This window comes from Phyllostomus discolor, chromosome 2 (assembly GCF_004126475.2).
Source record: "Phyllostomus discolor isolate MPI-MPIP mPhyDis1 chromosome 2, mPhyDis1.pri.v3, whole genome shotgun sequence".
Taxonomy (NCBI): Eukaryota; Metazoa; Chordata; class Mammalia; order Chiroptera; family Phyllostomidae; genus Phyllostomus; species Phyllostomus discolor.
This window is the reverse complement of record NC_040904.2, coordinates 129,590,158-129,602,623: the sequence shown is the minus strand read 5'-3', so window position 1 is coordinate 129,602,623 and position 12,466 is coordinate 129,590,158.

Here is a 12,466-nt window from a genome sequence, read left to right as displayed (position 1 = left end):
TGTTTGCATTCTGGCTTGCCCTGCACCCAGGTGTGAAGTCACGTGAGGTGTGAGGGGGCAGAGGGTAAACAGAAAGGTCAGGGGTGAGTATCAAAATCATCAGAAAGCTTTTCTAAAGTGTCCCTCCTGTTTACCTTCCTCCTCACCTCAAGCAGTATAGAAGTGGTGGTCAGATCGGCTCAAATGGCTAGTGTGTATATTCTAAAACCAGCATAGGCTTAAACCATTCAGATGTAAACGTTACGCATCTTGTCAAAGACAGTGTTTACAGGGGCAGAAAGGAAGTTCAGGAATGCAAAAGAATAGCTGGGAATTTGTTAGTGTAGATTTTTATCATTAAACAAAGGTTTAAGTTACCATTTACATGAGAACCATTCACAGCCACTCAGGAAACTTCTTTCTTAGCAGTTAATGAAACTTCCCTTATGAATGCAAAACAAATAAGCTTCACACATATATGTTGGTGATACATTCCAAAGGGGAGTCGGCCTTCATTGTTATAAAGTCAACTGATTAAGAGATTAAATAAACTTGATTAACCTTTTTGCACAATCACGCAGACATATAAACGTACGACTCTGATTGGCAGGCTTAAAAAAATCAGAACTCATTAATTCAGGCTCACTGATAGGAAGAGTCAGCCTGGTTTCCCCAGAAGCAAAGCCCGAGCCAATTTTGTGCGTGGGTAGTGAAACAAGGAAGGAGGAAACCTGAAACAAAGATGGCTTTTCCAGTCGATGATTGGTGTGGTTAACTGGTGCTTATTGCTAAGGGATCTTTGGAGGAGGTGTAGCAGATGCGTTTGGGAGCTGTCACTGGGTGATGGAAGGGGGAAGTGGCTCATTGGCTCCCACCCCAGGTTTGTCAAGGGCGAACTTATGGACATTAGCTCCCGGGTGCTTCTGGATTGTGCAAGCATGAGTGGCATGATTTCCCACAAATGTCCTAAGCTGAGTATCAGCAGGTTGAGCAGAGGTACTGACGAGCTTGCACCTGCTAAAGCTAGTAAAAGCTTCACGGAACTAGTTACTGCAGCTGTAGTTAGATAATAGGTAGGGTCGAAAGAACTTAAAATCTTCATCTGAGCTGTCTGGCATACTGAAAAATACAACATCTTTAAAAACTAAAATAAACCTTTTTCACAATGTGTACATTTAGTACTCAAACACTGGAATGCTCTAAGCAGAATCTTTAAAATAACAGTAAGCATGGGAAATACATTTGGAGTAAAAATAACAGGTCCTAAATCTGACATTTTCTGGCACTGTGAACTTAGGCAAATTACATTTGATTCTGCCTAGCTTCAGTTGTCTGATTTCCTTTTGATTCTGCTGAGCCTCAGTTTCCTGATCTCCAAAGACGGGGATAAATGATATCCTCCTCATGGGATTCTTGAACGCTAAATGAGATGATGAATGTAGTATCATGGTCTGCATTTCAGAAAACGGCCACTCCTAATAATCATTGTTAGCATCAATCAAAGTCAGCACACCAGGCAACTTGGAGGGGCCACACTATTGTTAGGGATGCAGATTTCAGCTGGCCTGAACCCGAGAGAGCGAGAACAAAGGCGGCAACAGCTGGTGGGAACTAGTGGAAGAGCTCTCTGGACCCTGGGGGACTACAGACTGTGCAGGACAATCAAAACCAGTTGGGAGTTGGCAGCTGGGAGTCAGAGATCACACTGAGGCCGTAGGTCAAGTGTGGTGACCTATGATCCAACGCTTGAAAATAGAATGCTCAGAAGCTGGAGGTCAAGTCCTGTCAAGGGTCAAAGGCAGGCAAATGATCATCCAGCACACATGTTGCTCCATTAGAGGCCTTCCCTGTAAGGAAGCTTGCCGTTGCATTTCCTGCTCCACTGAAAACAAATAGCTGATATTTTAGGTGTGGTCAGCCAGAAGCCAGAGAGATCAAAGATACACAGCTCTGCAAGTGAACAGATCATGCAGCACTTAACAGGAAAAGGTCTAAATAAAATCTCATGTACTTATCCCAAGAAACTATGTAGTATTTCCACAGATGCCTACTACTTAAGGAGATCTTATTTACAATTTACAAGGCGTGACTCATTTTTCTGATTTTCTTTGAGATCCTTCCCATAGCCCTGTGGCTTTCTGCCCACAGCCTTGTGGCTTTAAAATGGTACTGCGACCAGAATTCACTTAAAAGAAGCTCCTTAACCTCATGCTTGTAAATGTAATATGACTTCCATGTTTTACATTGTTCCACCACACTTCACTGATTTCAAACACCCACCCATATATCTGTCCACCTCAGTCCATTTGGGCCATGATAATAGAATAAATAATACACTGAGTGGTTTAAACAATGGACATTCATTTTGTACAATTCCAGAGGCTAGGAAATCCAAGATCAAGGTGTTGACAGATTCCATATCTGTTGAGTGCCCATTTCCTGGTTCATAGACAGCTGTTCTCTTAATGTGTCCTCACATAGTAGAAGGATTGAGAGAGCTCTCTGGGATCTCTTTTATATGGGCACTAATCTCATTCATGAGGACTCCACCCCCAAGACATAAGCATCTCCCAAAATACCTCCAAATACCATCACATTGGTGATTAGGTTTTAATGTCTGAATATACAGGGAGGGGCAAAATCATTCAGTCCATTGCACCATTCCTCTACTCATTCATTGTTTTTTTCGTTCAACCATTCACTAGCCAAATAATTTAATCATTTAACCAGAACATATTAATTATGTGTTTTCTGAATTACTGCTGCAAAAGCTTGTAAGATTAAAATAAGATAATGCAGATGGAAATATCTGGCAAGTATTATAGTGCCCAGGGATGGGCCATATACTTGTCTTTTATAGGATGCTGTGTGTTTTGTAAATTTCCTATACTTTGGTTTTTATATTAAGCTAAAAGTTTGCATATGACATATGAGATAACTTTGTAGTGGTATTTCATTGAAATTTTAATTTTATTTAAAGGCTAATGATGAACATCTTTTCATGTGCTTAATTGTTATCTGTATACTTTCTCTTTGAAATGTCTCTTCATGTGGTTTGCCCATTTTCTAACTGTTTTAATAACTACTGTGTTTTGAAAGTTCTTTAAGTCTTTTAGGTTCTAGTCCTTTGATAGTTGATTTGCAAATATTTTCTGCCAGTCTGCCATCTTTGCATTCCTTACCAGAATTTTACACAGAGCAAAATGTATGTAAGTCTAATTAAATTTAGTTTATCAGTTTTTCTTTTATAGATTGTGCTTTTGATGTCAAATCTAAGAATTCTTTGCTTAGCTCTAGATCTTGAAAATTCTCATGTTTTTTCCAAATTTTTTTAAGTTTTATGTTTTACAGTTAGGTCTGTGATCCATTTAGAGTTAATTTTTTTTAACTCTACTATTTTTTTTAGTACAGTGTAAGACAAGTGAAGTTTCCATTGTCTTAAAGTTTTTATTTATCTTTTTTAGAGAGAAAGGAAGGGAGGGAGAGAGGGAGAGAAACATCACTGTATGTGGACTGGCCCACAATCCAGGCATGGGCCCTGACCAGGAATCAAACATGTGGCCTTTTGCTTTTCAGGACGACGCCCAACTCACTAAGCTACACCAGTGAGGGCTCAAGTTTCAGTTTGTCCTATGGATATCCAACTGTTCCAGCACCATTTGTTGAAAATGTTATTTTTTCTTCATTAAATTGCTTTTGCACTTTTTCCAAAAATTAGTTGGCCATATTGTGTGGGTTTTTTTCTGGTTTTGTTCTGTATTATTTTTCACTGATGTATGTGCCTATCTCTCTGTCTGTACTTTACATTCTTGATTATTGAAACTTTATGATGTCTTGAAATTATGTAGATGATTCTTCCCACTTTAATTTTCTTCTTTCTCTATGTTCATTTCTGTGCTGTTCCATATAAAAAGAATTAGAAATAGTCTTGTCTGTATCTATAAAACTTTTGCTGTGATGGTAATAAGAATTGGGTTAAAACTATATATTAATTTGGAGAGAACTGATATTTTTCTTATGTCAAATCTTTCTTAGGTCAATGTATATATATATATATATATATTACAATCTCTTCATTTAATTAGGTCTTCTTTGATTTCTTTCATCCATATTTGGTAGATTTTAGCACATAAGTCAGCACACATTTTGTTAGATTGACACCTAAGTACATTATTTTTTGATTGATTATAAATAGTATTGTACTTTTTATTTGCATGTTTATATGTTCATTGATAGTATGTAAAAATACAATTGATGTTTTTGTATGCTTTTTGTATCTTGCAGTCTAGTTAAACTCACATAGTAGTGAGAGTTGTTTTTTTTCTCTGTAGAAAATCATGTCATCTGGAAATAGGGGATTCCATTTCTTCCTTTCTGATCTGCGTGTTCTTTATTACCTGTTTAAAAATGTAATTAGCTTAAATATTTCCTCAGTGTGCATTTAGAACCACATGAGAAAGTTTAATCTTTGCTTCAACCATCAAACATAGTGTAGAAAACTCAAGAGAAGTAAAGTTAATTGTATTTCACCTTATTTTTGCTTATCACAGTCTTTCTTCCTTTTTAACATTCCAAGATCCATATTTTAAAATCTTTTCCTTTCTGTTTAGAGAACTTCCTCTAACCATTCTTTTAGGGAAGCTTTTTTTTAAAGATTTTATCCATTTATTTTTAGAGAGGGAAGGGAGGGAGAGAGAGAGAGAGAGAGAGAGAGAGAGAGAGAGAGAGAGAGAGAAAGAGAGAGAAACATCAATGTGTGGTTGCTGGGGGCCGTGGCCTGCAACCCAGGTATGTGGCCTGACTGGGAATTGAACCTGCGACACTTTGGTTCGCAGCCTGAGCTCAATCCACTGAGCTACACAAGCCAGGGTAGGGAAGTTTTAATAATGACAAATTCTGTTAATGTTAATTCATTTGAGAATTTCCTGGTTTCCCTTTCATTTCTGAAAGGTGTTTACACTGGACACAGGATTCTGTACTGAGAATTCTTTGCTTGCAGCACTTGAAAAGTGTTGTACTGCTCATTTCTAGCTGACTTCTGGTGAAAAATCCACTGTAGTTCGAGTTGTTTTTTTCCCCAATAGGTAAGGTGTTCTCACTACATTCAAGAATTTGTCTTTGACCAACCTAGGTGCCCATCAGCAAGTGAATGGATCAAAACACTATGGTACATTTACACAATGGAATTCTATGCAGCAGAGAGAAAGAAGGAGCTCCTACCCTTTGTGATAGCCTGGATGGAACTGGAAAGCATTATGCTAAGTGAAATAAGCCAGGCAGTGAAAGACAAATACCATATGATCTCACAGTTAACAGGATCCTAAACAACAAAACAAAGAAACAAGCAAAATATAACCAAAGACTCTGAAATGAGAACAGGCTGACAGTGACCAGAGAGGAGAGGGGAGGGAATTTAAGGGGAAAAAGGGAAGGGTTTGCAGGAACAAGTATAAAGGACATATAGACAATAACAAGGGGCAGGGTGGAAACAGGAGGAAGGTGGGGAGGGCCGGGAGGGTGGGATGGGATGGGGTAAAAGGCAAAAAACTGTACTTGAACAACAATTAAAATTTTTTAAAAAAGGAATTTGTCTTTTGCTTTAGTATTTAGTAACTTGACTATGATATGTCTTAATGTAGACTTTGTTGTTTCTTTGGGTTTATCCTGTTTGGGCTTAGCTCATCTTCTTGAATCTATAAGTTATATTTTTTGCCAAATTTTGGAAGTTTCCAGCCATTGCATTTGAGCACTTATTCAGTCCCATATCCTTTCCCCTCCCTTTCCAGGACCTCAAAGACACAATACTAGATCTTTTGGTATTAGTCTTACATGTTCCTGAGGCACTGTTCATTTTGTTCCACTGTATTATATCTTTGTTCTTTATAGATTTATTTTTTTAAATTTTTTAAAAGAGAAGTATATTCCAAAGTCAAAAGGTAAAGTATTTCAAATGCTCCCTGATGAATTAGAAAACCTTTCAGCCAGGATGTCTATGAATTTCAGTTCTATCGCAGGCCAATCAATGAGATGGGCTTGGATCCCCTAGTACATGGATTTAGTTGGTGCAGTGAAGGCTCAAGAGCCTCAGAGGAAACTAATAATATATCCATAATATCATTTAATCCATGTGACAGAGGAGGTGCTACCATTATTACCATTCCACAAATGAGTGAATAAGGCTTTGAGAGAGGCAAAATGATTTACCGAAATAACACAGCTAATGTGGAGCTAGGATTTGAACCATGGGTCACTTACTATCGCCAACCACAAGGTACATTACTAACCAAGGTGCCCAGCCGTGGCTCACTGAAATCCATTAACGACAATCATCATAAGTCCATTCCTGTATGATATGGGGTTTTCCAACAGCTCATCTTGCTTTAAAACTTTTCAAGATTCATGTCAAGTCTCTCTTAGACTTCACAGAAGTTTAGGGTGCTTCTACACAACACTCCTCTCCTCTGTACTTTACTTAGGATTAGACAAGCGACATTCATGATGGCTTGCTCAGCCTATCCCACTCAGCTCTCTTCCATTTTCTCCAACACAGGCATTGCCCTTAAGAAATCCTTGCATGTTTAATCCCATTTTGGCATTTCCTAGAGTACCCAACTAACCCAATGAGGGAACCCGATTTAAGAACACACACTATTGATTACCACTCCATAAGTGGTAGAAAGATAGAGGTGTTTCTGTGGAACTACTTGAGATTCCATGCAGAGGATCAAATAAAATAATATATGTGGGAAGATATGATAATCTCTGAAATTGATTGCAAATTCAAGTTATCCTTATTATTTAGAGTTCACACAATAGTCTGCCCTGGACTCTGCCTACTCTCAACCACTGGCATAGGTGTGAATGTTTTCCACATTATCATTTCATCTAATGATTGCTTTTTTGAGAGAATTACAGACTTATCATTCTATTTTTACAATGCTTAGCATAGTCATGATTTACCAAGCATGTTAGTGACTTACAACTCTTAAGTTGGTTTTTTATCCACATACACTCGCAACAACTTTGCAAAAGTTGTCACAGTTTGTGCCAGCAATGATCCCGTTCATTACCACCCCAATTTTCTAAACTGTCTTTAAACAAGGGTGTGGTGAGTCCTTGGGGAAATGATGATAAACTATACAATCCATCTTATCTGTCCCACATCAGCAGTAATTAAAATCTTACCTATAATTATCTGGCCTCCTCACCTGGGAAGCAAAAGCTTGAGTGTGAGAAGCTCTTGTTCATTTAGGCCACGCAAACTGATTTGAATGAGCCACTTAGCTACTTGCAATAACTAATACACAACGATGCTGTCATTGTTATTAAACAGGCTCCTGATATTTAATAGTGTCAGAATGAATTGATGTTTACCAAAATACCAAGAACATTAAATAGCATATTTCAAAGTGTACTTGGAATAGGAAGAAAAATATGAAAAAGGTAAACTGACCACTTGAAGTAGAAAAGGACATGGCTAATGTGTGACAAAAACAAGTAAAATTTCTCCATTCATTTGTGTTTTCATCTTTACCACTAAAAAACAGTGAAGTGGAAAATATGGAAAAAAGGAATTCATTTTACAAGAGAGAATTAAAGCCCAAGATAGGTGAGCAGGTGATAGAAATGCATGTAACAGTTATATGAGCTCAAGTCTGGGTGATTTCCATTCTAAGGTAGTGAAAAGCATGGCAAATGTTGATGCTCAGATTTGGGTACTGATCTAAGGTCCAGGAATACATTCTCTAGCTCACAAAAACCTAGAAAGTAGATGCTATTATTAACTCCATTTTTCAGATGAAAAAACTGAGGCCCAGGGAGATTAAATGGCTTCCCATAGGATGTAAGCCGGGACAGTCTGAGTCCAGAGCCTTCCCGTCAGTGCATGTGTGCTAGAAACGTGCACTCTCAGACTTACGGAATGAGACTCTGCATCTTACTATGATCTGTAGGTCATTCTCGCACACAGCGCTGGAGAGTGCTGCTCTACAGCCGACACACTGATGGGCCTGTGCTACTTTCATAACACTAAAGCCCAAAGGAATGTAAGTGTGGGACCCTGCATGCAACCTCTCAGGAATTGTTTCGTATGAGAAGGGTAAAAAGGAGAGTGGTGATGAACAAACACCATGGTTTTCAAAAGGAAGGTTTGAGGGAGGAGAAATCAAGAAGCTAAAAACCAGTATAAATCCCTAACAAATTCTAGAGTACAGAACTAAAAAATCACAAGGAGCCAATATGGGTTCACTTAGGAAACATTCTGTCAAATTAACCTGATTTCCCTTTTGGACTGACACATATATGTATACCAGGAAAATGCCACAGTTATATCACTTATGAATGTCAGCATCAAGAATGAATTTTGGTGGAGGCTTTCTTGGTATGCCTGTGGATAACATGAGCATATGAGCAGAACTGGTAGCTAACTGGGTCCAAAGAGGGCTGATTCATGGGTCATTGTAAATCAGCAAAGGTGTTCCATTCTTTCACTCATTCAAAAAGTGTTCACTGAACACCCGCTGTAATCCAATGCTCTTCTAGGTGCTGGGGATAGATATCCTGATGAACAAAACAATACTCTGCTTTCATAAAACTAAACAAAGATCATTACAGATGTTAAATAGAAATAAAACATATACATTGGCTAGAGTGAGAAGGTGTTGACATGTGTCCTGAGACCTCACTATTAAAAGGGAAGCAGCCCTGAGGGGATCTGATGTCAGAGCATTCTAGAGACAGGAACTAGAAAGTATAGAAAGGCCTGGGACAGGGTGTGGTATGCAGGAGGAACAGTGAAGAGGCAGATGAAGTCTGGGAGGCCAGATCAGTGTCTTCCTGAAGGTCACAGGGAACGTAAGGGTTATTCACTGGAGCAGTTGAATTTGGAACATGATGTGATCTGGTTTATGATTTTCAAAGGTCATAGACTGTCACATGGGGTATGGCTTATCATGGGGAAAAGCAGAACTCTGTTCCTGATTCTGTTCTAATCTCTTTTTTTCCAGAAATGTAGAAGAGAACTCTGCAGGGATATGAGATTTAATGACTAGATTTGTACATATAACCTAGCTAAGGTCTAGCAGTCTAGAAGTAGTTAAAAAATACTTAAAAAATAAAGTCCTGCCCTGGTTGGTGTGGCTCAATGGATTGAATACTGGCCTGTGAACCAAAGGGTTGCCAGTTCAATTCCCAGTCAGGTCACATGCCTGGGTTGTGGGCTAGGTCTCCACCTGTGGATGTATGAGAGGCAACCACACATTGATCTTTGTCTCCTTCTTTTAGCTCTCTCTAAAAATAAATAAATAAAATCTTTAAAAAAATAAAGTCCTATAGATCCAGTATGGATTGAGAGAGACCTAATTTAGCTGAATTAATAGGAAAAGGTAAATTCTAGCTAAGTTTGTGACCAATTTGAAAGAACATATAATGGTTTTCAAAATTCTAGTGCAATTTTAGGCTTCATGGAAAGACTAAAGTAATGATTTTTTAAAAAACTATAGTTGACATGTAATATTGTGTGTTTCAGATGCATAGAATAGTGGTTATACATTTGTATAACTCATGACACAGTCACTTTGCTAAGTTTAGTACCCATCTGGCTCCATACATAGGTATTATAATATTTTTATTATATTTCTTGTAAAGCTATTATTCTTAAACTTGAGTAAGCATGAGAACCACTTGGGAAATGAGGCACAAGCACACACACAAATGCACACACCGCTATACAATTTTCTGGCACCCTCCCAGATATGCCTCTGAGCACGGGGCCTGTTGTCTAGGCTAAGAGTTTTCCTCAGGTCTGAACTCCTCGACTCCGGGATTTGGGCAGATTCTCGTGGAGTGGCCAGCACTGTTGTCAGTGGGAGTATGCCATATCCCTGGGCATGTTAGGGCAGATGGACAGTGGAGAAATGATGCTCCCAAAGAAACCATTCTTGTGGTCTTACTGAAAACACTAAAATAAAGCAGCACTGATTTTTTAAGCACATTGTGGCTGACACGATACATACCTCAAAAACATCCCCCATCTTCATTATTAGCAGAACCCCAATGTGTTTGGGAGGTGACATAGCCCACTCAAGATGCTAGTCGCTTTGCCAACCACTGGCATTCCTGATATGGATAGCCATGTAAAAATTCATCTCCTGGTAAATATTTTCTTTCATCAGAGGAAGAAAGATGCTGTGTATGCTGCATGTCAGAGTGGCGTAGGGGATTGCTCAGCCATCCTGCCACCACGAAAGGAAGGCCAAAGGTCTCAGAGATGCCAACCAAGAGCCACTGGAAAAAAAAAAAAAAACAAGAACTACCTGTTTTGGACTTCTCTTTAAGTGGATAATGCATGTCTGCATGTTTTTATTCAACATAAGTGGGGCATTTTGTAACTTGCAGCCAAATACATCCTAATTTATGTTCCAATTACAAAAACCAGTTACATTAGTCTTCCAAATGTCTTACCTTGGAAGGTTACTTGGGTTAAGCATCAGTATAGCAGTGATCAAAAGCTTCAAATTTAAGTTATACTTCAAGAGTATAAAAATGTTGTTCTTGTTAACTTTACAACCTTTAGCAATGTGATTAAACTCTCGGTGCTTTTGTTTCCTCGCCTATAAAATGTGGATATAACAGTCCCTACCCATAGAGCTGTCATGAAAAGTTAATGAGTTAAAATATGTGAAGCATTTTGATAAGTATCTGCATATATTAAGTGCTCAAGAAATGTTACCTATTATCAATATACAAATTATATTGTCATTGTTGAAAACTCTTGTACAATTTTTCATCTGAAATTGATATCACAGAATGCTTGAAAATCGGGCCAGAAAATCAGATTCTATTGGCAGCTGCGTTTATTTTTTGTTTTGAGTAATAGATTTTAATTTTTAAGGCAACTTTAGGTTCACAGAAAAATTAAGCAGACAACACAGAGGGTTCCCGTACACCCCCAGCCGCACACATGCACAGCCGCCCCATGATCTGTGGCCCATCAGAGCGGTACACTGGTTACATCTGATGAACCTACATCAACACACTGTCATCGCTCGAAGTCCACAGTTTACATTAGGGTTCACTCTTAGTGTTGTATGTACTGTCTTTAGATTTTGTATTATGATGTCTTAGTGAGTAAAAGAAATTTCTTGGTAGACAAATAGTATTTCATAGATGAGGGATCTTAAAATACAGATATATGAATTCAGTGCAAAATAAAAATTTTGTGGTTCTATTCTGGAAACTTTGGGGGTAAAAATTACATGGAAAGGTCTTAAAAATCCACGGAGAGAAATGGACATGGGAGATAATTACAGAGATGTCTACAGAGTATTACAGGCAATAACAGAGAGGAATGATACTTGTTCCATTCTGGGAGTTCACAGGAGGTTTCCTGGAGGAAATAATGCTTTAGCTGAGTATTAAAGATGAGTCAGACATAATTAGCCTGTGAAGAAGGGTGTAATGAGTGTTCCAGATTGAAAAAATAACTCCCACAGAGGTATGGAGCTGGAAGCAGCATGGCACACGTGGGGAATCAAAGGGTTATTACAAGAGTGAAGATAACAGTGGAAAGGAAAGTCGAAGAGGGCCTGCATCAGTAGGTTAGTGCTGAGTTCTGTAAATGATAGGGAGTTTTTAAAGATGTTAAGCATTTTTTTGAGAGAAAGATAGGAAGAAGAAAGGAGGGAGAAGGAGAAGGACACATAAATGTGAGAAAGAAAGAGAGAAACATTGATCAGTTGGGGTATGTTCTGGCCACATCCCAATCAGGGGCTGAACCTGCAACCCAGTCATGTGCCCTGACCAGGAATCAAACTGGCAACCTTTTGGTTTGTGGGACAATGCCCAATCAACTGAGCCACACTGACCAGGGCAGATTTTAGGCATTTTTAGATAAATTATTCAAGCTGTTGTATACAGTCTTAAATGAGTTAAGGCAGAAGACAGAGGAACAAGTTATAAGCAAATTAGGATGAATCAAAGAGCTTGGATTATGGCAATAGTAGTAGAAATTTAAAAAAAAAAGAGAAAGAGATACATTAAAAACTCTTCACAATGTAAAATAAGCCTAATCTAGTGATAACTTTTATGTGTGTGAAGGTGGATGGAGGCAAAGAAGCCAAAGGTAACTCATTCCAAAGACTGAAGTGCGGAGCCACTAACAGCTAGGAAATCAAAGAACATGTTTTGGGTGACTTCAGTTTTGGACATGTCGTTTGAGGTGTCCATCTTACACGCAGGTTGGGAAGTTCAGGCTGAAGCTCAGAAGAGAGTCTGGGGTTCGGCAGAGAGATGGATTTGGAGGTCATCAGATGATAGGTGGTGATAGAACCCATGAGACTGGAAAAGGTTACCCAGGAACAGTGGGGAAAGGCATGATGAAATTCTCGCCCAAATTTTCCAAATGATGTCTGTTACCACGTTAAGGCAAAGTCATGATGGACTCGAGCTAGCTGGATCTACATAGGAAAGATTGTCACGACATGTTCCT